Source organism: Cucurbita moschata, unplaced genomic scaffold (genome assembly GCF_002738365.1).
Source record: "Cucurbita moschata cultivar Rifu unplaced genomic scaffold, Cmos_1.0 Cmo_Scf00163, whole genome shotgun sequence".
Lineage (NCBI taxonomy): Eukaryota > Viridiplantae > Streptophyta > Magnoliopsida > Cucurbitales > Cucurbitaceae > Cucurbita > Cucurbita moschata.
The window spans coordinates 53596-60944 of record NW_019268679.1 but is presented as its reverse complement, the minus strand read 5'-3'; the positions used below and the strand labels follow the sequence as shown (position 1 = coordinate 60944).

The 7349-nt window shown below is 38.1% G+C and overlaps 4 non-coding genes across 4 annotated transcripts; 3 read left to right on the top strand and 1 right to left on the bottom strand.

The window, feature by feature from the left end:
* Window positions 1-4366: 4366 nt before the first annotated feature.
* Window positions 4367-4450, top strand: TRNAL-CAA. The gene has a single exon. It is a non-coding gene; the product is annotated as a tRNA-Leu (tRNA).
* Window positions 4451-5212: 762 nt separating this feature from the next.
* Window positions 5213-5296, top strand: TRNAL-CAA. Its single transcript has one exon. It is a non-coding gene; the product is annotated as a tRNA-Leu (tRNA).
* A 301-nt stretch (window positions 5297-5597) lies between these two features.
* TRNAN-GUU lies at window positions 5598-5671 on the bottom strand. The gene has a single exon. It is a non-coding gene; the product is annotated as a tRNA-Asn (tRNA).
* A 1080-nt stretch (window positions 5672-6751) lies between these two features.
* Window positions 6752-6835, top strand: TRNAL-CAA. Its single transcript has one exon. It is a non-coding gene; the product is annotated as a tRNA-Leu (tRNA).
* The last annotated feature ends 514 nt before the right edge of the window (window positions 6836-7349 follow it).

The following is a 7349-nucleotide window of genomic DNA, read 5'->3' as shown; positions in this document are numbered from 1 at the left end:
AGATAACCCACACTAACTTGGCTCTGATACCAGATTGTTGAACACAACTCTCTATAGGAAACACTCGCACACTTTATTAAGATCAATCGAGAAGAGATTTACAAAACACTCTATAGACTACTACTTTGTATAGCTTGGGATTTATGAACTAAGTATGGTTCGAACAACGGTACAAAATAAAATAGAATAGAATAAATAAATAATAATAAAATCGTAAATAATACCATCTCTCCACTAATACAACCAAACTTCTTCCACAACTGTCTCAACACCTCCTCCAATTGTCAAACAATTCTAAAAAAACAAAACAAAAATGGTAAATTTCCATGAGAGAGATGTTGTTATTCTTGGAAAAGAAAAAAATAAAACAGAATGAAAAAAAAACGTCAGATTTGAGAAAAACGAAAATGGCCTTCACCCGTAGAAAATGAAAATGGCCTTCACCGGTAGGCGTAGATTTACTGAAGAGGGGTGTGGTTGTAATAGTACACATTAAATCATTCCTTTTAGTTTATCCTAAATTTCATTCTAGGAAATCACAACCAATTATATCTAAAATCTTGACTTCACAATTATTTAGGTCAATAATTTTGTATGAATTATGGTAAATCATTAGCTAAATGATGATTAAATTAGAAACTAATACTATCTATGAATGTAAATCAAGAATAAAAAAATAATAATAATAAAGAAACAGGAAAGATTCGTAAAGAAAGATCCATTAGAATACAAGGAAGAAAAATACAGAGAATCCAAAATTGAAACAAGAAAACAAAAATATAGAAACATGAAAGATTTGGGGAAGAAGAATCCATTAGAATATAGAGAATAAAAATAGGCAGGAGAAAGGCCTAACAAAATCAAAAGAAAAAAAAGGGAAAATACATAATACTATTAACAACAAAATAAAACAAAAAAAAAAAATTAAGAGTAAAGAACTGATTAAAAATTGGCTAATAATAAATGTGAAAGATTTGGAAGTAAGAGAAAATATTTCTGAACACAAATTAAAAAATAAAGGGAGGTACATGTACACACAAAGAAAATGGAAGATCAGATTAAATATCAATAAGAAAATGAAAGATCATAAATATTAGACGGCAACAAAAAAATGAAAGATCAGAAATATCATAAGGCAACAAATATTAAAAGATAAGGAGAGTACATATAGAAAATGAAAGGTCAAATTAAATATCAAATGGCAAGAAAGCACGAAATACTGTCACTTCAAATAATTCCATCAAATTCTTAAGATGGTAATACTAGAAAATGAAATCTTAATAAAAATAGAGTTATATATATATATATATTATATAGATGGATGTTATAACCGTTCCAAGACTTTACTCATACAAAGTCTTTAATGCTCGCATGAAGTCTAGCACATGAACCATTGTAAGAGTTAGAAAGTTGAACGGGAAATTGATATCATGGATTCATATAGGTTGACTTGAATACAAAGGACAAAATCGAACTTTCATTAAGGATAAATTGATAACACTCGCCTAAGCTAATCAGGTAAGTGAACTTACTATAGGATAGACTAAAAATTGTATAAATTATGATAATGTATGAACTGTGTCGGACGATATCATATGATAGTATGTGATGATGTATGAGTTATGACGATGTATGATGTCGTATACTAGTATATGATGATGTACGAGTGTATGATAATGTATGAGTTATGATGTTTGATGATGTGCATAGTATATATATATTTCGATGAATGACGTATTTGATATGCTTGATGCACTTTATGGAAATATGATGAGTATGATGATTGCGTGATGTTTTACCTTAATATGATGAGTATGATGATTGCATGATGTTTTACCTTAATATGATGATGTTTTCCATATTGAGCATGTTATATGATGATGAGTGCCATATTGCATCATGTCATTAGATCGACATAGGACACAACTTTAAGAGCATGAAAATGATATTAATATAAATATCCATGAGTATGTATTACCTAGATTAACAAAGAGATGAGACTAGAAGGTTGTGTCAGAAGAGACATTATGATGGATTTAGAGGGACCTCATGCATATTGTATAATCATAAGCATAGGGCTACTTCCTTTAGAGATGATGAGTGCGGATGCGCACAGTATGATGATGAGTGCGAATGTGCACGAGCACAAATGCACACAGATGAGGGTGTTCATGAGGTGCATGACACTATGGAGTTTCGCTGACCTCTGGACGTCGCTACAGATTAGCTTGACTAGAGGGACAAAAGGTGTGCGAGCACCCTGAAGATTCACACTCACACGTGTGAATTGTGTGTAGGGAAGTACTACACATCCAATTTGTCGAGGCACCCCTTAAGATGATTAGAGATATGTCCTTAAATCATGATTGCATGTGTTTGCATTTGCATGGCCCCCTATAGTGCGGCCACTTACTGAGTATTCTTTGAAATACTCAGGCCGTGTGCCACATCATTTTCCAGTTGAAGACAAGGCGCACTTGTATGGAGGATGGCGGTATCACGAGTAGAGACTGTGACACGTGCATAGAGTAGACTCATTTAAATTTCTAGTTTAAGTTAGAATTTGCATTTCATTGTTTTAAATTATTTTGTATTTGTTTTTATTTTTTCTAAATTTAAGTATTTCGTATTTAAACACAACCATGACTCATATAAGAGTTATAAGCATGAAACTTTAGTAGAGACTCTGAGTATGTGGAAATTTAGGGTCGGTGGAGGGGTACTAGATATAGTAAATCTATTCCAAAAATTTCTCAACATTTTCCTAAAATACCTAAATCATTTTCCTAAATTTATTCCTAAAATCAATTATTTTCTTAACAGAAATATAGTCACTCATCCAATGGTTGGGCTTAACCCTATTGGGCTAGTGATGATATTTTAACTTCGTTATCAACCTCACAGTTTTAAACCGAATCTACTATGGATAGGTTTTCAGACCCTTGCAAGAAACGTTTCTTCACCTCTCTAATGGATCTGGGATCTCACTATCAACCCCTTCTGAATGCCAAGAGTCCTCACTGGCACATCGCCTATGTTTCTTCACCTCTCTAATCGATCTGGGATCTCACTATCAACACCTTCTGAATGCCAAAAGTCCTCGCTGGCACATCGCATAGTGACTAGCTATGATTTCATTTGTAAAAGTCCAAGCCCACTGCTAAAGTCCAAGCCCACTGCTAGTAGACATTGTTAATTCTTGCCCAGTGGGTATTGTCATGAGTCTCACAGTTTTAAAACGTGCATATTAGGGAGAGGTTTTGGCACCATAATTAGGATTGTTTCGTACCTCTCTCCAACAGCCAATAGATATTATCTACTTTAATACGTTACGCATCGTCGTTCTCTCTAATCGATCTGGGATCTCACTATCAACTCCTTCTGAATGCCAAGAGTCCTCACTGGCACATCGCCTATGTTTCTTCACCTCTCTAATCGATCTGGGATCTCACTATCAACTCCTTCTGAATGCCAAGAGTCCTCACTGGCACATCGCCTATGTTTCTTCACCTCTCTAATCGATCTGGGATCTCACTATCAACTCCTTCTGAATGCCAAGAGTCCTCACTGGCACATCGCCTATGTTTCTTCACCTCTCTAATCGATCTGGGATCTCACTATCAACTCCTTCTGAATGCCAAGAGTCCTCACTGGCACATCGCCTATGTTTCTTCACCTCTCTAATCGATCTGGGATCTCACTATCAACTCCTTCTGAATGCCAAGAGTCCTCACTGGCACATCGCCTAGTAACTAGCTCTGATTTCATTTGTAAAAGTCCAAGCCCACTGCTAGCAGACATTGTTCATGATCTGGGATCTCACTATCAACTACTTCTGAATGCCAAGAGTCCTCACTGGCACGTCGCCTAGTAACTAGCTCTTATTTCATTTGTTGTGCCAAGTAACTAGCCCTGATTTCATTTGTTGTGCAAAGTAACTAGCTCTGATTTCATTTGTAAAAGTCCAAGCCCACTGCTAGCAGTTATTGTTCATGATCTGGGATCTCACTATCAACTACTTCTGAATGCCAAGAGTCCTCACTGGCACATCGCCTAGTAACTAGCTCTGATTTCATTTGTAAAAGTCCAAGCCCACTGCTAACAGACATTGTTCATTCTTGCCTAGGAGGTATTGCCATGAGTCTCACAGTTTTAAAACGCGCCTATTAGGGAGAAGTTTTCGCACCCTTATTAGGATTGTTTCGTTCCTCTCTCCAACAGCAAGTAGATATTATCTATTTTAATCCGTTACGTATCGTCGTCAGCCTCACAATTTTAAAACGCGTCTACTTGGGAGACGTTTACACACCCGTATACGGAATGATAAATTCCCCTCCCAAAACAATCAAGGAATGCACAATTAGTAGTCAGGATGGTCGAGTGGTCTAAGGCGCTAGACTCAAGTTCTGGTCCACGTAAGAGGGCGTGGGTTCAAATCCCACTTCTGACAATACATTCATGTTTATTGTTAGGCAAAACTCGTGCCAAAGTGGATAATATCTACTAACAACCGTTATGGGATTGTGTTGAAATTTTCAACGCTAAGAAATGGAACTCGTTCCGTGGTGGATATCAATTGAACTCAGCATTGCTTTTTATTAAAAGTGTCAAAACATGATTGTTTAGTAAGTTCTCGTTCACGAGACCATCACAAAATCGATGTTGATTAAAAATTTCTACTAGGGAGGAGAAGCACCAAACACAACTATAAGACCACCATTAGTTGATATTATCTGATTTCGTTCTTTACGTCTCGGTATCTCCCTCACGGTTTTAAACTGTATCTACTATGGATAGGTTTTCGGACACTTGTAAGAAATATTTCTTCACCTCTCTAATCGATGTGGGATCTCACTATCGACCCTTTCTGAGTGTCAAGCGTCCTCACTGGCACATCGCCTAGTGACTAGCTCTGTGTTCATTTGTAAAAGTCCAAGCCCACTGCCAGCATACATTGTTCATCCTTGCCCAGTAGGTATTGCCATGAGCCTCACAGTTTTAAAACGCGCCTATTAGGGAGAGGTTTTCGCACCCTTATTAGGATTGTTTCGTTCCTCTCTCCAACATCCAGTAGATATTATCTATTTTAATCCGTTACCTATCGTCGTCATTCTCACAGTTTTTAAACGCGTCTACTTGGGAGACGTTTACACACCCATATACGGAATGATAAATTCCCCTCCCAAACCAATCCAGGAATGCACAATTAGTGGTCAGGATGGCCGAGTGGTCTAAGGCGCCAGACTCAAGTTCTGGTCCTCGTAAGAGGGCGTGGGTTCAAATCCCACTTCTGACATCCATCCATGTTTATTGTTAGGCAAAACTCGTGCCTAAGTGGATAATATCTTCTAACAACCGTTATGGGATTGTGTCTAAATTTTCAACGCTAAGAAATGGAACTCGTTCTGTGGTGTGGATATCAATTGTGAACTCAGCACTGCTTTTTAAAAGTGTCAAAACATGATAGTTTAGCTAGTTCTCGTACACGAGACCATCACAAATCGATGTTGATTGAAAATTTCTACCAGGGAAGAGAAGAACCAAACACAATTATAAGGCATGCTTCATTCACACATCGGCATGCTTCATTCACACATCGCTAAAAGGAGGGCTTGAACCTCCAACCTTGTGGTTAACAGCCACACGCTCTAACGAACTTAGCTATTCCAGCCAATCATTCACTACAATCCAAGACCACCGTTAGTTGATATTGTCTGCTTTCGTTCGTTACGTCTCGGTATCTCCCTCACAGTTTTAAACTGAATCTAGTATGGATAGGTTATCAGACCCTTGCAAGAAATGTTACTTCACTTCTCTAATCGATGTGGGATCTCACTATCGACCCCTTGTGAGTGCCAAGAGTCCTCACTGGCACATCGCCTAGTGACTAGCTCTGAGTTCATGTTTATTGGTAGGCAAAACTCATTCCAAAGTGGATAGTATCTACTAACAACCGTTATGGAATTGAATTGTGTAGAAATTTTCAACGCTAGTAAATGGAACTGGTTTCATGGTGGATATCAATTGTGAACTCAGCACTGCTTTTTAAAAGTTTCAAAACATGATAGTTTAGCTAGTTCTCGTACACGAGACCATCACAAATCGATGTTGATTGAAAATTTCTACCAGGGAAGAGAAGAACCAGACACAATTATAAGGCATGCTTCATTCACACATCGCTAACCTTGTGGTTAACAGCCACACGCTCTAACGAACTGAGCTATTCCAGCCAATCATTCATACAATCCAAGACCACCGTTAGTTGATATTGTCTGCTTTCGTTCGTTACGTCTCGGTATCTCCCTCACGGTTTTAAACCGAATCTACTATGGATAAGTTTTCAGACCCTTGCAAGAAATGTTTCTTCACCACTCTAATCGATGTAGGGTCTCACTATCGATCCCTTCTGAGTGCCAAGCGCCCTCACTGGCACATCGCCTAGTGACTAGCTCTGATTTCATTTCTAAAAGTCCAAGCCCACTGCCAGCAGACATTGTTCATCCTTGCCCAGTAGGTATATCAATGAGCCTCACAGTTTTAAAACGCGCCTATTAGGGAGAGGTTTTCGCATCCTTATTAGGATTGTTTCGTTCCTCTCTCCAACAACCAATAGATATTATCTATTTTAATCCGTTACGTATCGTCGTCAGCCTCACATTTTTTAAACGCGTCTACTTGGTTGACGTTTACACACCCATATACGGAATGATAAATTCCCCTCCCAAACAAATCTAGGAATGCACAATTAGTAGTCAGGATGGCCGAGTAGTTTAAGGCGCCAGACTCAAGTTCTGGTCCTTGTAAGAGGGCGTGGGTTCAAATCCCACTTCTGACATCCATCCATGTGTATTGTTAGGCAAAACTCGTGCCAAAGTGGATAATATCTACTAACAACCGTTATGGGGATTGTGTTGAAATTTTCAACGCTAAGAAATGGAACTCGTTCCGTTCCGTGGTGGATATAAATTGAACTCAGCACTGCGTTTTAAAAGTGTCAAAACATGATTGTTTAGTTAGTTCTCGTTCACGAGACCATCACAAATCGATGTTGATTGAAAATTTCTACTAGGGAGGAGAAGCACCAAACACAATTATAAGGCATGCTTCATTCACACATCGCGAGAAGGGCTTGAACCTCCAGCCCTTGTGGTTAACAGCCACACGCTCTAACCAACTGAGCTATTCCAACCAATCATTTGTTACAATCCAAGACCACCATTTGTTGATATTGTCTGATTTCGTTCTTTACGTCTCGGTATCTCCCTCACGGTTTTAAACTGTATCTACTATTGATAGGTTTTCAGACACCTGTAAGAAATATTTCTTAACCTCTCTAATCGATGTGGGAT